Here is a 21,259-nt window from a genome sequence, read left to right on the forward strand (position 1 = left end):
CTGAGCCTGTCCCATTGCTTGCTGCATGAGTTGAACAGCTTGAGGAAGTTTCTCCCATAGAAGTTTACACCACTGGATCAGTTCCGGACTGGTGGGGTCGGAGGGGGAGGGGACTGATTGTGATCGCATAAGGTGCATTGGTTGTCCAAACATTAATTGGAAAGGTGTCACTGAGCTACTGTACTGGGATCTACTCCTGATTACGGCTAACACTAAAGGCAAATGTTTAGTCCAGCCCCGCGCCCCCACCTTCTCTGACAAGCCTTTAGACAGAGCTGCTTTGATGGTATGATTCATACGCTCCTCCTGCCCAGAGCTATGAGGCTGCCTAGGAATATGCAGCTTCCGCTGTATTCCCAAAGCATCCAACAATGCCTTCCAGACCAACACAAACTGGGGTCCTCTGTCCAAATCAGTCACCTCGGGAGATCCGTATCTTCAAATGATCTCCTTGAACAGAACCTTAGCTATTTTCATAGAATCATAGAATATCAGGGTTGGAAGGGATCTCAGGAGGTCATCTAGTCCAACCCCCTGCTCAAAAGCAGGACCCATCCCCAATTAAATCATCCCAGCCAGGGCTTTGTCAGGCCTGACCTTAAAAACTTCTAAGGAAGGAGATTCCACCACCTCCCTAGGTAACGCATTCCAGTGTTTCACCACTCTCCTAGTGAAAAAGTTTTTCCTAATATCCAACCTAAATCTCCCCCACTGCAACTTGAGACCATTACTCCTTGTTCCGTCATCTGCTACCATTGAGAACAGTCTAGAGCCATCCTCTTTGGAACCCCCTTTCAGGTAGTTGAAAGCAGCTATCAAATCCCCCCTCATTCTTCTCTTCTGCAGGCTAAATAATCCCAGCTCCCTCAGCCTCTCCTCATAAGTCATGTGTTCTAGACCCCTAATCATTTTTGTTGCCCTTCGCTGGACTCTCTCCAATTTATCCACATCCTTCTTGTAATGTGGGGCCCAAAACTGGACACAGTACTCCAGATGAGGCCTCACCAATGTCGAATAGAGGGGAACGATCACGTCCCTCGATCTGCTCGCTATGCCCCTACTTATACATCCCAAAATGCCATTGGCCTTCTTGGCAACAAGGGCACACTGTTGACTCATATCCAGCTTCTCATCCACTGTAACCCCTAGGTCCTTTTCTGCAGAAAAAAAAATGGCCCCAAGACACACTCTGCATTAAAATGTAATTCATACTTTACTACCATACTATAAATAAAAGGGAGAGCATTTGATGAAGTTTCAGATCACTTACATTTTTGTTTGCCAAGTGCACTTTAACCATCTCAGTCTATTCTTTCACTATTAAGAACTGCATCTGCGTCCAATGATTTGAAATTCCCATCATACATGGAAGAATCTTTTTTCATGTCTACAAAATATCCTGAGCAATGTTATACTCATTTAAATCTATGTAATATTGTTTCATTTCATATATTTTGTCTTATCTAAAGAGATGATTACTACTCAACTCAGAAGAGATATACTTAGAAACTAATATAGCACTTTTACAAACCTATATTTTTCCAATAATATTTGGATACATATGAGTAACAGCTATTAAAATGTTGCCTATATATAAGTATCCATAGTATGCCCCTGCTCCTACCTGCACCTTCTTACTGCTTTTAAGGACCAACCTCTTCCCCTCCCCGATATACTCATGCACAAAAAATAAACCACCATAGAAGTAGGAAACCACTAACTCGGTGCTATGGGTTTTCATGGGGAATGCTTCTACCCACCCAAAAACGCATAAGTGAGGTACATCCTCCTTCCCTGGGTGGTAACCCTTCAATAAAATCTACCTGGAGGCGAGCCCACAGACCTCCCGGCTCTCCCTGATGACCTAAAGGCAGCTGATCCTTGGATTTCCCTGGTTGGCGTGAGTTAAAAGCAGCACATATAAGACAATTCTGTACCCAATTGGTCACGTCCTGTCACTGTCCTCGCCAGCAGGCTATGTCTGTTAGGCTCCGTGCTTGCTCTATTGAGGTTACCCAACCCACCGATACTGAATTGATCTCTGCTACAGGACATTCATGTTTTGCCCCTTTTGTCTGAAGCAAGACCCTGGGTAGTTGCTCAGCACCTGGGGTATTTTGGTATTGGACCCCTCGATTTACCAAGGCCAGGGTCCACTGACCTGTTAGGGGGCTTATTCCTTCACCCACTTACTTCCCTGGTCCTTCTCTCATGAACAGAGAGCAACAATACCTGAAGTCCAAAGGTGCAAACAATTCAATGTTTATTGGGATGAACTTCCAGTAAGCATGATTCCAGTTTCCTTCCTTAGTGTCCCCCTTCCCAGCTCTGACACCACAGAGCCTTACCTGTGTCCCTGTTCCCAAAACCCGCCTCTTAGCAAAACATGATTCCAATTTCCCCACCCCAGTTCTATTCCCATTCCCTCCCTTAGCAAAACATGATTTCAATTCCCCACCCCCATTCCCTGTTTCCATTTCCTCACCCACCCACTCACTTCCTGATTGACTGCAGACTATATAGTAAAACTTGAGTTCTGCTTAGCTATACCTTAACCAATCATTTTCCTGAAATTTAACTAACCAATCCTAACATATTGTAACATGATTATGTAACCAATTATATCCCACCACCTTCATTAGTTTACACCCAGCAAAATTAATTATACAGCAGACAGAAACAATCACAGAACCAGACAGAGATTATACAGACAAACAATAGGGAAATGGGGACTACAGTGATAGAACAACACAGAAATGAGGATTTCACATCCCAGCTATTGATAAGTGAGTTCTTGCCAGACAGGATGCTATCAAACTAAGTTTCCTTTTACATCTTCTAGGCACTTCCCTTTCTCTGAGGGGATAGGCACTATCAGGACAGGATTGTATCCTAACAGCCCAATAGCACCTTATTTCAATGTGACTAGTTTGGAATGTGAGGATGTGACCAGTTGCTTCCCAGCTTATGGCTGCCTCTGCTGCTTAGCCAAAGAACAGGGCCTCAGACTGTCACAGTAAGAGAAGGACCTTACACTGGCAGACAGTGATTTTGATTCTTTCTTTTATACCTCTATAACTAGCTAAGTGATAAGAATACACCTAAATTCTTAGAGTCTAGGCCTTTACAGACAGGCCTGAATATCTATATTCTAATGTGAGCCATCCTTGGATTACTTACTCCTGCTTGGGTGAGATTTCCTGACAATATATATTTTAAGGGGGTCTGGGTGCTCTGAATAATAACTTGATTATCTCCTACCACCACCGCCCCTACTTCCAGCGCCCATATTACTGCCAGACATTCCCTTTCACAAGGGCCAAACTTTTGCTCCACTGGTGTTAAAAGGTGTGAACAGAATGCTATGAGGGCTGTTTTCTGCAATGGGTCCGCTTGTAACAACACCCCACAGTCAATGCCTGAGGACTGGTGACGACCCTCACATATATGGACTCTCCAACCCGTACAGGTCGCAGTGTCGCTGCTCGCAACAAAGACTGCTTCAGCTCGCTGAAAGCTGCTTCCTGTTCCGGGCCCCATTGGAACTGTGCCTCCTTCCTCAATAGGCTATAAAGGGGTTTGATGATACATGCATAGTCTCATATGTGGGCTCTTATAAAATTAAAAGCCCCTAATATGGCCTGTAGGCCTCTCAAATCTTGCGGGGTTGGTAGATTCTGCAATGCTGACAATCATTGTTCACTAATAGACCTTCCTGTTTCTGATAGGGTAACCCCCAGGTACTCCACCTGTGGTTCTATTAATTGTGCCTTTTCCAGGGATGCCTTCATGCCACACTGTTGAATCAACTCCAGTACTCGTTCAGTCCTCCCTTGGGCATCTGCGTCGTCTATTCCCATTATCAGGATATCATCCACATATGAGACCACCCACCCCTTATCCCCTGGAGGGAGATGCTCTAACATTTGGGTCACTACCTTATGTGCAATAGCAGGCCACTGAAATCCCTGGGGTACAAGGGTAAAGCAATACTATACCCCATCCATGTGGAACGCGAATCAATCCTGCGATCCTTCCTCGAGCAGGATAGCAAAGAAACAGTTAAACAAGTCCAGTACAGAAAATCTTTTAGCTTCTCTTGGTATGTCTTGTAACATCTGGGTCATGTCTGTGACTATTGGCGCCCATTGACTCTCCCATAGTCGACACTCAGTCTCCTTGAGAAAGCATGTGTGTGTGTAAGAACAAAATGTAATATTGTATTGATTAATGGACATTGGACTCAACCCATGGCGCCTTATGTTAATCGCTGTTTCTATAATGTAACCACCATTGTTAGTTGTGATATTAAGTTTACTGTGCCTATATGGACTGTACAACATTTAAATGCCTATCCTGAGCTCGACAAGGAGGTTTCTCCCATTTCACTGGGAATGGGCCTCATTGCCATTAAGATAAAAACACAGGCCATCACTCTTGGTGGGAGACTTTGCTTGGGTGGAGCCCCAATGCAACACGTCTTTTAAATATCATGCTTCACCCCATTGTGGTGATCATTGGTTTCCAAATTAGACTAGCAATTGGTCTGGTTCTGCTGGTTTATTGGATACAATGACTGATGCAGCAACTGCAATGGACAGAAGACCAGACCCAGTACCATGGAGTAAGGATGTGATGGGGATACTCGCTCAGCGCAAGCACCCCATCAACAGAGGGACTTGATACCAGTCAGCTCTGTGTTTTTGGGAACCAGGGCGCAGTATCTAGCCTGTCTGACTCATGAAAGACACCCTACCACCACCAGTCTCTGCCTGAATCAAAACGAATCAGAGAAAAGGCTTACAGAGAGCAGTGAAGAGTGTTGGGAGACACACCTAGACCCCTCCTGACAAGGGTGACAAGATTAAGACATCTCCATTAGCATACAGAATGGAAAACAGAGACAACTCCCCTAGCCTCCTCTGCACGAAAGATGGGACAGGGAGACATCTCAATTTGCATACAGAATGGAGAACAGAGAACCGCACTGAACTCCAGGATCAGAAAAGCAGGGACACACTGCATCATGGGAATCTCTGCTCCAGATGTTAATGAACCTAAGCCTGCACACTCCCTGCTCAGCAACTATCAGACCAATTCTAGTAATAAATCCTCGATTGATATCCAAAATACTGAAGCAGCCTAGTTGCATTGTGAGCTCCCTTGAAGAAAACATCACCCATAGCCAAGAGAGTGATCAGCTCCTATTGTCTAGCCTAAAGAAAACCCTTAAATCATCAGTTTACCCATAAACAAATTTAGTGTTCTCCCTTGAACCATGGTATTTTCTCTACAAAAACCCCTACGTATGCCTAAGTAAGTGTTCTGATGCTTCGATCCAAGCTATGCAGCAGTTCCACTGGGAATCTATCTTGTCCTACTGATCGTGCTGGGGGCTCTGCCTGTCTCCAGCACTCAGGACCCTGAGCTACCACCATCCCCGGGAACCCCGACCAGCATAGGCGGCGAGTTATATCTCCACGTGGTGCCTCAGGGCCCAGCTCCACCAATATTTGGGGCCGGGTGTCCCCCCCACGACCCCACCTGCTGCGGCCCCCCCGTGCCTCCCCTGGCACCCTCTTGCTGCCCCCAGCCCCCCCGTGCACCTCCCCCAGCATCCCTGCCTCTGCTGTTTCTGTGCAGCTCCATGCTGCCTCCCTGCAGCAACTGCTGCTGCAGGGTCCTAGTGCCGCCCATCTCCACTGCCAGGGCAGACGGACTGACAGCCTGCCCTTGCACCTCAGGCCCTTCCCTTTTCTGGCTGGACCCTCCACCAGCACAGTCACTGCTCCTGCCCCATGCTGGACAAGGAGGCAGCCCCAGTGAGGCTACAGTCAGGGGCAACAGCAGGGGAGGAGGCGCACGCAGCACCCCCTGGCACCCACCCCGGGGGAGGGGAGGGAGATTCCCGGGCCTGAGAGGGGCCCTAGGAGTGCATGCAATGACAGTGGTGGGGGTGAGTGTGCTGCTGGGGGGTCGGGAAAGAGGGGCTCCTCCCCCAGAGCTTGCTGCTGCCGGCAGGGAAAGGACTGGGGGGAGTTCTCCTCTCTGGCCCCTGTCCTGGAGCAGCCTGCCTGCACCCCAAACTCATCCCCAGCCCTGCCCCACCCCAGAGCCCAGACCCCCAGCCAGAGCTTTCACCTCCCCACTGCACCCTCTACCCTAGCCCTGAGCCCCTCCAACCCAACACCTTAGCGTCAGCCAGAGCCCTCATCCCCCCGCACCCCAACCCTCTGCCCCAGCCCTGAGCCCCCTCCAACATCACAAAACCGTCATCTCCAGTCCCAGCCAGAGCCCTCATCCCCCACACCCCAACCCTCTGTCCCAGTCCTGAGCCCCTCCCACACCACAAACCCCTCATCTCCAGCCCCAGACAGAGCCCTCATCCCCTCACATCCCAACCCTCTGCTCCTCATCCCCCTGCACTCCAACCCTCTGCCCCAGCCCTGAGCCTCTCTAACACCCCAAACCTCCCAGCCCCAAACAGAGCCCTCACCCACCACACTCCTATTCTCGCCCTGAGCCCCTCCCACACCCAAACCCCTTATCTGCAGCCACACCCCACAGTCCTCACCCCACACCCCTCACCTCTGCACCCTCTCCCATCCCCAAACTCCCTCCCAGAGCTTGCCCCCTTCACCCCAATCCCCAGCCCCAGCCTAGGGCCTGCACTCCAGACCTCCCCCACCCAAACTCCCTCCCAGAGCCTTGGGCAGGTGGGGGGCAGAGTTTGTTGGGGCGGAGTTTGGGTGGGGGCGGGTTCTCAGCACCACCAAAATTTCTACAAACCTGCCACCCCTACCAACCAGTTCAAGCCTCGTGGAGTGGGTGAGATCCCCCTCTTTCTCTCTCTCTGTTTTCCTTTCTATCTTAGGTATTAACCTTTAATAATGTATGTTATGTTGGTTTAGCCCTCTTTGTGTAGTTATCACTATTATTCAATAAATAACTTTTATGGTTAAACTGGTTGCTTCTCTCTCTCTCTCTGAACTTTACTCTTTTGTGTTTTTAGCTTCCCCCATTTACTCTGTAGCAACGCTTCTTTCACCTCAGCTAAAGATCCCTATAGTGCTCAAAAATACTGTGGGGTTTGCTCATCAAGTGGGTTTCTACCAGTACCATTGTAATGTGAAAGTGGGATAGGGACGTGTTAAACCTGTGGCATATAAGGGGGGAATGGGGGCAGCTGAAAGTGCTGCTTAGCCCAGCTGATTGAGACCAGGGGCACATAAGGGTGACAGCTTGAAGGTGCTGCTTAACCCAGTCCCTTGAGGACAGGGACATATGAGGGTATCAGCTTGAGAGTGCTGATTGACCCAGTCCGCTCAGACTTGCTGTGTTTGTGTGTGTGTGTGTGTGTGAGTGTGTGTGTGAGTGTGTGTGAGAGAGAGGGAGTGTTTATGTATGTGTTCCTCTAGCTCTAGGGCTGGAGGAACCCAGCTCTGGGGAACCGAGGTCTTGCAAGGTAGCTCCGTAGGGAGGGGACTTGGAGAAGGAAGGAGCAGAGCTCCATATGAACACACAAGTGACATAAGCAGTACATTAATAGAGATACAGAACCCCCCTCCCCCCAGCAGCGGCGTATTATCGCCTAGGCCGACAAGGCCTAGGCCTAGGGTGGCAAATTTGCAGGGGCGGCAAATTTTTAACAGCATTTTTGTAATCGCGGCATCAGTGACGCGTGCCGTGATTCTACCAATCATAGCGCATATTGAAGCCACCCATGACAGCGTGACGCCATTTAGTAAAGAACATGCTTGCTACAATCCTAAGCATTAACAATATGACCGGAAGGAAGAAACTAAGTGGTTCTCAATTAAAAAAAAATGCTAGAAAGAAAGGGAAAATGAAATGATAGCAAAAATGCGCAAAATGTATTCCTTTGTTGTATCAGTTAGTGCCAACAGTGAGACAGAAAAAATACTTGAAGGTAGTAGTGAAGTAAAAAGTGAAAATATTGGTGTTGATATTGAAAATATTGATGTAATTAAAGTACATAGTGAAAGTAAGGAAGAAATTCTGGCTGCGGTTAGTGTTGAAGAAAATGCTCCAAATACTAGCATATCAGAGACTACCGGGAATCATGTTGATCTGGATATCTTTGACAATACTGCAGAGATTTGCGAATCATGTTAATCAGAAATTCAATCTGACATGGAAATATCTACCATAAGTGACGACCCGGCCCAATGGATAGTGATGCTACAATTGAGAATTTATCAATGCATGGTATTAAACAAAATATTGAGAGTGATTTTACTAACTCAGAAAGACAATATACTGATAAAAAGCGTGTTCTAACAAAAAATGTGTTTGAACGACATCTTTTAAAAGGTGAAGTAAAGCCACGGCAATATCTTGTATATTCCAAGAGCAAAGGAGCCGTGTTTTGTGCCCCATGTCGATTATTCGGCGGGATCTCTAGTCTGGCGACGAGTGAATACCATGACTGGAAAAACATATCAGCTTGACTACGTGAACATGAAAATTCGACTGAACATAAAACATGTGTACTGACAATGGTGAAGAGAGGCGAGATATCTGGAAGAATTGATACAAATTTAAAATATCAAATGGAAGAAGACATTATTTATTGGAGAAATGTGTTGAAGAGGACTGTAGAAGTGGTAAAGAAACTTTCAAGCAGAGGACTTGCATTTAGAGGTAAGGTGGAAAAATTTGGATCACCTTATAACAGCAATTACATGATGGCCCTTGAGCTTGTCGCAGAATTCGATCCATTTCTAGCAAATCACATTGCACATTACGGAAATGAAGGTCAAGGTAACGTATCTTATCTTTCATCCTATATATGTAATGAATTTATAAAATTGATGGCTTCAAATAGTGATCTCAAATATTATTAAAGAAGTAAAAGAAGCCAAATATTTCTCGATAAGCATTGACTCAACTCCCAACATGTCTCATGTTGATCAATTGGCTTTTATACTGAGATATGTAAACGATGATGGCATACCAGAAGAAGGTTTCTTTGTTTTTTACCAGATACTGGCCACAAATCAGAACGGTTAGCTGATGCTGTACTTTCAACTTTGAATTGTTATGGATTAGATATCGCAAATGCCGTGGCCAGTCGTACGACAATGCCACTAACATGTCTAGTGTACATAATGGGTTGCAAGCAAGAATAAAGAATATAAATCCTTACGCTGTGTATGTGCCTTGCTCTGCACATTCTTTAAATCTGGCTGGAGTATGTGCAGCAGAAAGTTGTCAAGAAGCATGTTCATTTTTCTCAACTGTCCAACATCTTTATTCATTTTTTTCTGCCTCTACTCACCAGTGGGAGCTTTTACTATCTAATTTGAAGCCAGGCAGTAAATTAATAAGACTTGCTGAGACTCGACGGTCATCTTGAGTGGAAGCTTGTCATAATTTGACTGAAAACTGGAATGCTATAATTAAAGCCTCAAATACAATAAAGGAAGATGCTACTGAGAAACCTGTTACACGTAATGAAGCTGCAGGCCTGCAGCAAAAACTCCATCAACTTGAGGCAGCTTTTATGGCTGTATTTTGGAGCTCACTCTTGGAAAGATTTCATATAACTAGCCAAGAACTGCAAAATGTTTATATTGATTTACAGACAGTTGTAGAACTCTACAACTCACTAACAGCATACATTAACTCTATATGGGACTTGTTTGATATGTACGAAGAGACAGCCAAAGAAAAATCTGAAATTGAAGACGACGAATTTGACACAAGACAAAAAAGAAAGCATAAACTTCAATCTGATGAGACACGCGAAGTTGAAGTGGAAATGTGTGGTAGAGATAAATTTAAAGTAGATACCTTTGTAACAATACTAGATCTTGTATGCTCCAAATTAAAACACAGAAGTATGCGTATCAAGAAATTTATGGCAGATTTCAGTCTCTCTCTAACATTACCAATATTTCAACAACAGATATAACAGTTCACGCTAAAAAATTACAGCTATACTACCAAGGAGATTTAGAAGAATCATTCGTGAATGAGTGTTTACATTTTCGATCATATTTGGAAGGTGTCGAAATTCCTGAAAATGAAAAGAAGTCAATTTTAAGATATTGCAGCCTTCTTCGAAATCGAAACATTCATTCAGTATATCCAAATATTGATATTGCCTTCCGAATGTTCGTTTGCACACCTGCTACAAACTGTTCAGCAGAACGATAATTTTCGGCATTAAAAAGGGTGAAAACTATTTGAGGGCTAATCTCAGTGAAGAAAAAGTAAACTCCCTTTCTCTCCTGACAATTGAAAAGGATCTAACAACTTCTCTGGATTATACAGAATTAATTAATAAGTTTGCCGCTCAAAGGTGTAGGCGTCAACAAATGTAATTACTTACAACTCACATACTTTTATTTCTTTTATTGTATCTACATAAAATAAAAAATAAATATTTGCTATACACTGGACCCCCGCTTGAACGCGGGGTTTTGGATCCATGCACAGTCCCGCTCTATAAGCAAAATCGCGCTATACAGATGTGCGTTCAAGCGAGGGTCTGCTATACTTGTAATTTTCTTTATAATAAAACTTGTAAATGTTCAATTATTTTAATGATATTTTGGTTCATTTTCATTCAAATTAATTTGTAAAAAAAACTAAAACAAGTTCATATGGGGAGGGCAATTATTTCAGGGCCTAGGGGCGGCAAAATCATTAATCTGCCCCTGCCCCCCAGAAGAGTAACCCTAATAAATGAGCATACCCCAAAGTCACGGGCATATTTGGTAACAACTGAAGTCCTCAAATCATGATTTAAAGACTTTAGGTTACAAGGAATCCACCATTTACTTTAGTTCAAACTAGCAATGACCTGTGCCCTATCCAGCAGAGAAAGGCAAATAAACCCCAGGGTCTCTGCCAGTGTGACCTGGGGGGTAAATTCCTTTCCGATCCCAAATATCGTGATCAGTTAGACCCTGAGAATGTTGGCGAGACTCACCAGCCAGACACGTGGGAAAGAATTTACTGTAGTAAATCAGATCCCTCCCCCGCCAGTGTCCCATCCATGACTATTAGAGATATTTGCTACTAGCAGTTGCAAATTGCCTACAATGGCACGTGTAGTAGGAAGAGGCCCTGAAACATAAGCCCATGTATCAGAGGCCTGGTATGAGGCCTTGGCTAGAGTAGTCAAAACCTTGGTGATATAAAGCAAAGTTAAGCTGTGAGCAAGAGATAGGCCCTTCTCACAGAATTTAGCAAGCATAGGGCTGATATTGCAAGACCATATATTCCTAAGAGCTGCCAGGCCTAAAGCAGTAACACAACCACATTCCAGAAGCACGGTACCAGAACACCCTGATACCAAACACATTCCCCAAAGACAACAGGAACACACCGACCCAACTTAAGGATAAGGTCAGGATAACAGCATGATGAATAGAGATGTTTTGATTGAACCTACAGGTACAAGGCAATGGGTGGCACCCTAATACATCAGAGGGTGGCACCCTGACACGTCAAGGGTGATACATGACTTGCTTGTATTGGTGTATAAAGATGTATCAGAGGGAGTGACTTTGTCCAGCCGAGGGCAATGGAAAGTCCCACCACTGACTGAGCTGCGTCCGTTGTTACGGGCATCCATGTGCTAGTGTAACGGTAGACATTGAGCCGGGGAGCTATCACCGTGCTTTGCTGATAATAAACCTGACCAAGCACCTTTGCACCTTAAAGGATGTTGCGGTCATCGGGCACTTCACTCAAGATCTGCTGTGCCAGCTATCTGTGCAGACTTGGGACAGCACACAGGGAGAACGCACATATACACAGCCAAACATCTGACGACAGCACGTAGCCCATCTCATCATACCATCCCCTCCATAAACTTATCAAGCTCGGTCTTGAAACCAGTTAGGTTTTTTTTACCCCCACTGCGCTGCTTGGGAGGCTCTTCCAGAACTTCACTCCTCTGATGGTTAGAAACTTTTCCTGCTTTGAGCAGGGGGTGGGACTAGATGACCTCCTGAGGTCCCTTCCAACCCTGATATTCTATGATTCTATATTCTATGATTCTAATTTCAAGCCTAAACTTGCTGATGGCCAGTTTCTTGTTATTGTGCCAGTATTGGCCCTTAACTTATATAACTCCTTTCCCTCCCTGGAGTTTATCTGTCCCATCGATTTATAGAGAGCAATCATATCTCCCCTCAGCCTTTGTTTGATTGGACTAACCATGCCAAGCTCCTTAAGTCTCCTCTTGTAAGGTAAGTTCTCCATTTTTCTGATCATCCCAATAGCCCTTCTCTGCATCTGTTCCAGTTTGAATTCATCTTTCTTAAACATGGGAGACCAGAACTGCACATAGTATTCCAGCTCATGTTTTACCAATGCCTTGTGTAATGGGTATTACACTTCCCTATCCCTGCTGGAAATACCTTGCCTGATACATCCTAGGATTATGTTAGCCTTTTTCATGTCCACATTACATTGGAGGCTCATAGTCATCCTGTGATCAACCAATACACGCAGGTCTTACTCCTCCTCTGTGGTTTCCAACTGATATGTCCCTAGCTTATAGCAAAAATTCTTGTTGTTAGTCCTTAAGTGCATGACCTTGCCCTTTGCACTATTAAATTTCATCCTATTTCTATTACTCCAGTTTTCAAGGTCATCCAGATCTTCTAGTATGATATTCCAGTCCTCCTCCATATTGGCAATACCTCCCAACTTTGTGTAATCTGCAAATTTTATTAGCACACTCCCACTTTTTGTTCTAAGATCATTAATGAAAATGTACAATCAGATTGGTCCCAAGACTGGTTCTTGAGGAACCCTGTTAGTAACCTCCCTCCAGTTCATCCTTCATTAGGACTTTTTGTAGTCTACCCTTCAACTAGTTCCTTACCCACCTTTCAATTCTTGTATTAATCCCCATCTTTTTCAATTTAACTAATAATTTTCCTCCCATGCAGAATTCTATCAAATGCCTTACTGGAATCCAGGTAGATTAGGTCTACTGCATTTCCTTTGTCTAAAAAACCAGTTATCTTCTCAAAGAAAGAGATCAGGTTGGTCCAGTAAGATCTAGCTTTTACCATTAAAGTATCTTCTTTAAAGATTGAATAGTAACATCTGAAATAATGAATACAAAATTCAGACAGGGAAAGAAGGGGGAAAATATCTACATATTTGCCAGAATTCGTCCATTACCCAGGGACTTGCTAACAGCAGAGTTTCCATGGCAGTGTGTAGTAAGCCGTTTAGGGGCCTTTCTCTATAGGTACAGCTTTGCTTCCGCAGCACAGATGGACGTAGCAGCATCAGCCTTTGTGACCTGCACTGGACAGGCCATGTTTCATTTCCTGTGTGAAGAGAGAAGAGACTTTGTCTGCATGCACTGCAAGCTGGGAGCTCTGATGGAGGAGAAGGAATGTGGTTTTGAAGAACAGACTTCCTCCATAATAACACAGGCCATAGGACTTCCTTGAAATAATTCCTGTTTGAACTAGAATATAATATATATCTTTTCAAAAAACATTAATCTTTTGAAGACTGAGATGCTTTCGTCTTACCTAAGTTATTGGGTCCAACACACAGATATCTGGGTGAAATTTAATGGCCTATGATACACAGAGGTCAGACTTTAACTGAAATCCCTGAGAATTTTGCAGTGTTGTCTCTTAGGTCTGAGATTAAATACACAGTCAACACTCTTCTGCTTCTACGGGAACCTCTACACTCCAAAAAAACAAACAAACCTGAGCAACAAGTCTCAGAGCCTAGGACAACTGAGAGGCTTGTGCTACAGGGCTAAAAATAGCAGTCTAGACATCCCCTTTTGGACTGGAACCTGGGCTCTGAACCCAGCACAGGAGATGGGCCTCAGAGCCTGGGCTCCAGTCTGAGTGGGAACATCTGCTCTGCTATTTTTATCCCCATAGCACAAGCCCAAGTCAGTTGACCCGGGATCTGAGACTCGCTGCCACAGGAGTTTTTTTTGTTTTTGCACTGTAAACATAACCTAGGAGGGGGTTCTCAACCTTGTTTTTTCTGAGGCCCCCCTCAACATGCTAGAAAAACTCCAGGGCACAGCGTGGGGGAGGGACCCTTGGGCATAGGCATAGTTTGACTTCTATTTTGGGGGGTGCAAGGGCCAGCGGGGCTCTTGCCAGCTCCACACAGTGGGGTCCAGGGAGGGAGCACCACCTGCATCCTCTGACTCACCTCAGCAGGCCACCCACCTGTCTGGGGCTGTGTGCTGGGGGCTACTCCCCAAGGGCTCTGCTGGGCCCAGAGCCACCAGGGCAGCTCTGACCGCCTGTGTGAGCAGTCAAACGGGGCTGGGAGCTGAGGAGCAGCCAAAACCCCAGGCACCAGCAGCAGATGGGGGAAAGCCACAGCTGCCCACTCCATGGCACCACCAGCCAAAGGAGCAGCTGCCGCACACTGCCTGGCTCCGGTTTTCTGCCTAGGACCTGGCCAGAGGGGGACGGGAAGAGAGGAGGCGGCGGGTGATAGAGCTGCCCCCAGAACTGCCTCACTCTATGTAAGACACTGCAGTTGGGGGCGGGAGGGAGAGACACACAACGCTCTTGTGCTCCCTCAACTCTGCCCATGGGCTCAAGGTTTCTGCCTGCACTGGGATTTCAGCTGCCCCTCCCCACCCCACTCCTGGCTTCAGCGGGAGCTGGGGGAAGGGAGAGCTCAGGGTTTCAGCCCTGCACTGCTCGCTCCTTGCTTCAGCGGAGGGAGAGAGGGAAGCTTGGGGTTTCAGCCATGTGATGCTCCCATTGCAGCAGTGGGGTGACACCACGGCTCGGAGCTTCAGCCCCACGCCGTTCCTGGCTTCAGCCCTGCGGGGGCAGAAGGTATGCCAGGGCTCTGGGCTTTAGCCCTGCTCCACTCCCCACTTCAGCCCCACACGGGATGCTGGGGCTCGGAGCACCGGGTTTCAGCAGCAGTGCTCTGCAGCCCCCTGAAAGGGCTCGCGGACCCTCAGGGGGCAGTGAACCCCCAACTGAGAACTGCTGCCCTCGGAGAACATCATCTGTATATAAATGCTAGTATATGGCAAAAGAATAATAGCAGCTCTGAATTAATCTTCTGTTAATGGGGACAAGGACAGGTTGGGGTAGGGGGGTGAAAATGCACAGGTGATGTCATAAGTAATTATCTATCAACAGATCAAATAGAAACCAAACTCAACTTTGACTAGAACATTTGGTCACATAAAATCTGCATGGACATCTGATCCTTGTCAACTGCTAGGAGAGTATCAGTCTATGAGACCACCACAGGTTCCACACCATACCAATGCACCATACCAATCTGAGAACCCCAGATTATTCCAAAGATGCCTTACAATAACCTTCTCAGTAACCTTAGCCAAAAAGTCAAGTTAGAAACAGTATAGTAATTAAAAAGATCAATGTCAAGATACTTTTTTGAGCAAGTTTCAGAGTAGCAGCCGTGTTAGTCTGTATCCGCAAAAAGAACAGGAGGACTTGCGGTACCTTAGAGACTAAGAAATTTATTTGAGCATAAGCTTTTGTGAGCTACAGCTCACTTCATCACACACACACAGCTCACGAAAGCTTCTGCTCAAATAAATTTGTTAGTCGCTAAGGTGCCACAAGTACTCCTTTTCTTTTTTTGAGCAAGGTGCTAGTAACTGCTCCTTTGAGGGATACTGGCATCCTACACTCTCTTAAGAAGCCATTAGAGATTTCCCATAACAATTCCCCCAGTGCCTCTCTGCTTGAATGCAAGCCCAAAAGGAATACAGACAACCCTGTAATAAGACAAAGCCAGAGTAACTTTCTAATTAGGATGTATATATTTCCCTTTTAGTTTAAGGCCCACATGCATCTGAAACAATGCTTGCCACTCTCATATTACTCTGTAACACAATTTATATATCTTATCCTTCTTCGGCATCTTCTCCCTTCTCTTATGGGACAACATGCCATCTAATTCTTTTATCATTAGTTTCACTTCTTTGGATTCTCTCCTATTTACCCACCTCTTTTTTATGATGAAGAGCCCAAATCTGTATGCTGCACCCCAAGGACTAGATCTACAGACAGTACTTAAGACTCATTGTTGCAATGCCTAACTTCTAGTTGTCCTGCTACCTATTGGAATCCTGAGTTAGTGCCCCAATGCCTGGGGCAAGTTAGGCACCTAAGGGTATGCCTGCACTGCAATTAAAAACCTGCAGCTGGCCCATACCAACTGACTCAGCCTCGCGGGGGCGAAGGGGCTGTTTAATTGTGGTGTAGATGTTCAGGCTCACGCTAGAGCCCAGTCTCTAGGACCCTGTGAGGTGAGAGGGTTCCAGAGTTACCCAAACCTCGACACCACACTTAAACAGCCCCTTAGCCTGAGCCCCAGTCAGCTGGCCCAGGCCAGTTGTGAGTGTCTAATTGCAGTGTAGAAGATGAAGGGACCAAGGACACAGCCCTGCAGGACAGCATCAGAGTGTTGGGAAAAGATGAATCTGCCAAATGAGACACTGAAGGAACAGGCTGAAAAGTAAAAGGACAATGAGTCAAACAGTCACTAAATCTCAGGAAGCAGAAAGCAAGTCAAGATGATGATGTGGTTAAACTGTGTTACAAACATATTAAAGGTGGGGATGGAGAAGAGATCCTTGGAGTTCATTAGGAAGAGGTCACTGGTAAATTTATGAGTGCAGTCACTGAGGGTGGGGAGTGGTGGCGAGAGAGGAAGTGGGAGTTGAGGTGCACACACAGCTGCTGACATGGGAGGGAGAAAGGGGGGACCATGGTATGGGGCACACAAAACCCCTGGCAGGAGAGAGATGGCAGCAGGGGTTGAGTTGCAGAGAGTCCCTCAAATAGAGGGGGATGGTAGGATGGCACATGGGGAGCTTGTGGGGTGGAATAAAGAAATGAATGTTGCTCCCACTGCATGCAAAAAGCTTACCTACAGAAGGTACAAAATGTTCAACTTCCTAGTCCTGTAGGGAGCAAAGAGACTTGTTTTGATTCCCAGGCAGATGGCCTGTGAAGTGTAATCCTGTGTAGAGGGTACATAGGCCAGTGCAAAAGACACTGGAGCAAAGGGAAGGGACATTACTTATATGCTGTACCTGTGATGTTTTGAAGAAGTATGAGTCCCTCAAGTATAAAAGGACTAGGATCCTGTGGATGGAGGGTATTCTTTGATGCACAGGCTTGTGAAATAGCCCACTAGCTTGCAGGGGGAGAAAGTGTAGGATTGGGGAAGGTGGGAGAGGGTAGGAATGGCAGGAATAGGAGAGTGAGAGTGTTGCCAACTCTCACAATTGTAGTACAAGTCTCGTAATATTTTTATTCTATATATGTTCTTATATCACAGTTATCCCTATAGTATCTGAGCACCTTCCAGTCGTGCATTAAGCAACATGATTAACATCTGTCACACATTTCTTCTCTCATTCGCTCCCCAAGGGCAGAAGTGTATACAGTCTAGTGTAGGGTTTTTTTTTATTTATTTTAAATAATATATATATGGTGGTATATGCTTATGTTCAAGAAGGTAATATCAAAGAAATGTCTCTAGCACTTAGCCATACTTACTAAATGGGGGACTTTAGCCTGGGAAGCAGTGACTCTGAAAAAGATTTGGGTGTCACGATGGATCATCAGCTAACCACAAGCTGCCAGTCCAACGCTCTGGCCAAAAGGACTAATATGATCCTGGGATGCATAAAAAGTGAAATCTTGAATAGGAGTAGAGAAGTTATTTTACCTCTGTATTTGGCACTGGTGCAAATACTGCTGGAATATTGTGTCCATTTGTCCACAACTGAAGAAAGACGCTGAAAAAATTCAGAGGAATCAGAGAAAGTACTATGAGAATGATTAAAGGATTAGAAAACATGACACAGTGTTAAACCAAATAAATTGAGCTCCTTGAGACTAAAAGAGAAAGTTACTTGATTACAATCTATAAGTACTTAAATGGAGTACAAATGTTTGATAATGGACTTTTCAGTCTAGCAGACAAAGGCATAATGTGAGCCAGTGCTGGAACCTGAAGCTAGACAAATTCAGACTGGAAATAAAGCATATATTTTGAACAGCAAGGGTAATTAATCACCAGAACAATTTTCTAAAGGTTGTGGTGGAGTCTCCATCACTGGCAATTTTTAAATGAAGATTACTTTTTTAAAAAAAAGATATGCTCTATTCAAACAGGAGTTATTTTAGAACAGTTCTCATGCCTGTGTTATACAGGAAATCAGATTAGATGATCACAATGGTGCTTTTTGGCCTTGGACTCTATGAATCTTAGGGTAGAAAACCTTAGTTCCTGGGGGATTTCCTTCCACTGTCATAAATTCCAAGGCCAGAAGGGACCATAGTGATCATCTTGTCTGACCCTCTGTACAATACAGGCTGTAGAACATCCCCAAAATAATTCCTAAGAGCAGATCGTTTTAGAAAAACATCCAACCTTGATTTAAAAATTGCCAGTGATGGAGAATGCACCATGATTTTTGGTAAATTGTTCCAAATAGTTACTTACTCTCACCGTTAAAAATATTCACCTTATTTCCAGTCTGAACTAGTCTAGCTTCAACCAGACATTGTATTGTGTTATACCTTTCTATGCTAGATTGAAGAGGCCATTATCACATATTTGTTCCCCATGTAGATACTTATAGACTATAATCAAGTCACCCGTTAACTTTCTATTTCTTATGCTAAATAGATGTAGCTCCCTGAGTCTATTACTATAAGGTATGTTTTCTGAACCTTTAATCATTCTTGTCACTCTTCTCTGAACCATCTTCAATTTATCAACATCTTTCTTGAATTGCAGCCACCAGAACTGGACACAGTATTCCAACAGCGGTCATAGCAATGCCAAATACAGAGCTAAAATAACCTCTCTACTCATACTCAAGATTCCCTTATTTATACATCCCAGGATCACATTAGCTCTTTTGGCCACAGCATCACATTGGGAGATCATGTTCAGCTGATTATCCACCATGACCCCCAATCTTTTTCAGCGTCACTGCTTCCCAGGATAGAATTCTGCCTCCTGTAAGTATGGCCTACATTCTTTGTTCCTTGGTGTATACATTTACATTTATCTGTATTGAAATGCATATTTTTTGCTTGTGCCCAGTTTACCAAGTGATCGAGATCACTGAATCAGTGACGTCTCCTTGTGTCTCTTGTCCTTGATTAAGGGAGCTCCATCTGAACTATTTAGTGGAGCTGGTTCTGACTTTGATGGGCCATAAGTGGAGTCATAAATCAGTTTGATGGTATTGGTGTCAGCGTAATGCTGTATTTCTTGTGCATTCTTTTCCGATCAGTTACTACGTAGAACACAAAGTCCTCTTTGAGCCTTGGCTTGCAGGACATGAATTTTTCTTTCTTTGATGTTTATTCTTTTTTGTTTTGCCAAGATAGAAACTTCTCCTTCAGGATCTTTTTAATGTCATCATCATTTTCATCAAACCACTTTTGGTGCCATCTTTGGTTTTTGTTTCGTTTGCCTAGAGTTTCTCCTGACGCTTGAGGGATGTCTCATTTGATTATATTCCACTTTTCAAGTGTATTATTGGGTGATAATATAATACTATCAACTTTTCCTTCAGTTTTTCTTGATGAAATGGATGTCTCAACTTTTCTGTGTTCAACTTTGGTTTAATCTGTTCAGCATTGTTTCACTGAGGGGCAACAAGTAAATTGAAAATGGCTCTGATCATCCTGTAATTGGTCCAGCAGTTTGCTCTTTGCATTGGTCTGGTGATTGGTCTTTGATGTCCCTGATGTCTCTTTGCCATATAATGACATAGTCAATCAGGTGCCAGTGCTTTGATCTTGGATGTATCCACAAAGTTTTATATTTGTTGGCATGCCTTATGATTGTGTTGGTAATAATGAGCTCATGCTCAGCACTCTTCCTGAGCAGGAGGAGATCACTACTGCTTATTTTTCCAACTCCCACTGTTCTTTATTACAGCACTCCCAGCATCACTGGCATTAAAGGTTCCCAGAAGTATGAGTTTGTCTTCACTGTGTATAAATTTGATTAAGTCATCCAAATCAAAATAGAGCTGTTTTTATTTCTTCTATGTGGTTCATGGTTGGAGCATGTGAACTGATAAGAGTCACAAAGTGTGAATTTCCAGTGGGAAGTCAGTGTCATCAGGCATTTATTTTTGCCCACAGATAAATCTTTCAGTGATTTCAGGGGGCTGTTTATAATGGTAAAATCAAAACCATAAATTCTGTGTTCCTCTGATGGTTTCCCATTCCCAAAGAAGGTATAACCACTTCCTAATTCCTTTGTGGAGCCTTTGGCTGCCATTCTGGTTTTGCTGAGCACAGCTATCCTGATGCTGTATCTAGCAAGTGTTGGCACCAGAGGGCTACTACCCTGAATGGATCTTGAACAGCTCCTAGTGGAGCAGATTACTGTCACACCAGTAAGAAAGGTCCACAGTAATTATCTTGCATACATAGCAGTTTATTTGAGAAGGAATTACACAAGCGGTAAAGGGTTACATTAAGCACATAACTCCTATGTTAGACATTTAAGAACTATACATTAAGAGCTATACATTTCTCTTAGCCAGCCTCTCTATCAGAAACATACACAAACAGGCCCTGTGCTAGCCTCACACAGTTCCTGCTTGGCAAACAGAAACAGTGGTTACCAATTCTATGGACAACTGCTTCTCTCCCGGTCTGGTCTCCTAATCCCTCTGATCTGTCTCAGATTCCCTCGAGGCCAGGCCAGAGGAAACCCCTCTGGTCACAGTCCTACTCGAGCCCACGGAGCAGAGTTTTGGCTACTCAGTCTAGCAGCTTCTTCAAGTGTCAATTAAGGAATCCCCCCCCTCCTCCCCCCCGACAGTAATTTACTTTGCTTGATTCTTATACTCTTTTTCCTCAAAGGAATCACATGTCTCAAAAGCATTCCCAGTGGGTATGTGGTTATTAATTTTGGTTGATTAATATTTTAGAAGGGGCTGGGGGGGGGTGTAACCGAACAAAGATCACTCCATGTTTACTCACTCATCAATCATTCACTCTGGCTCTCTGCAAGGTGTCCTTGCTGTTGGGTCACTATAATCAGGTCGACCTGTGCTCCATGTTGGAACTTTATGCATGTGATATTTACTTTTGCATGGGCCCATATTTGCTGACCAGTAGGTTCAATATTGATTGCACATGCAGGCTTTGCCAGTCCTTTATCAAATCTGCTTCTGCTTATAGGGACCCTGCTCCCAGGAGTCTCTGCAGTTCTTCAGCCATGTTTAAGT

Source organism: Eretmochelys imbricata, chromosome 3 (genome assembly GCF_965152235.1).
Source record: "Eretmochelys imbricata isolate rEreImb1 chromosome 3, rEreImb1.hap1, whole genome shotgun sequence".
Classification (NCBI taxonomy): domain Eukaryota; kingdom Metazoa; phylum Chordata; order Testudines; family Cheloniidae; genus Eretmochelys; species Eretmochelys imbricata.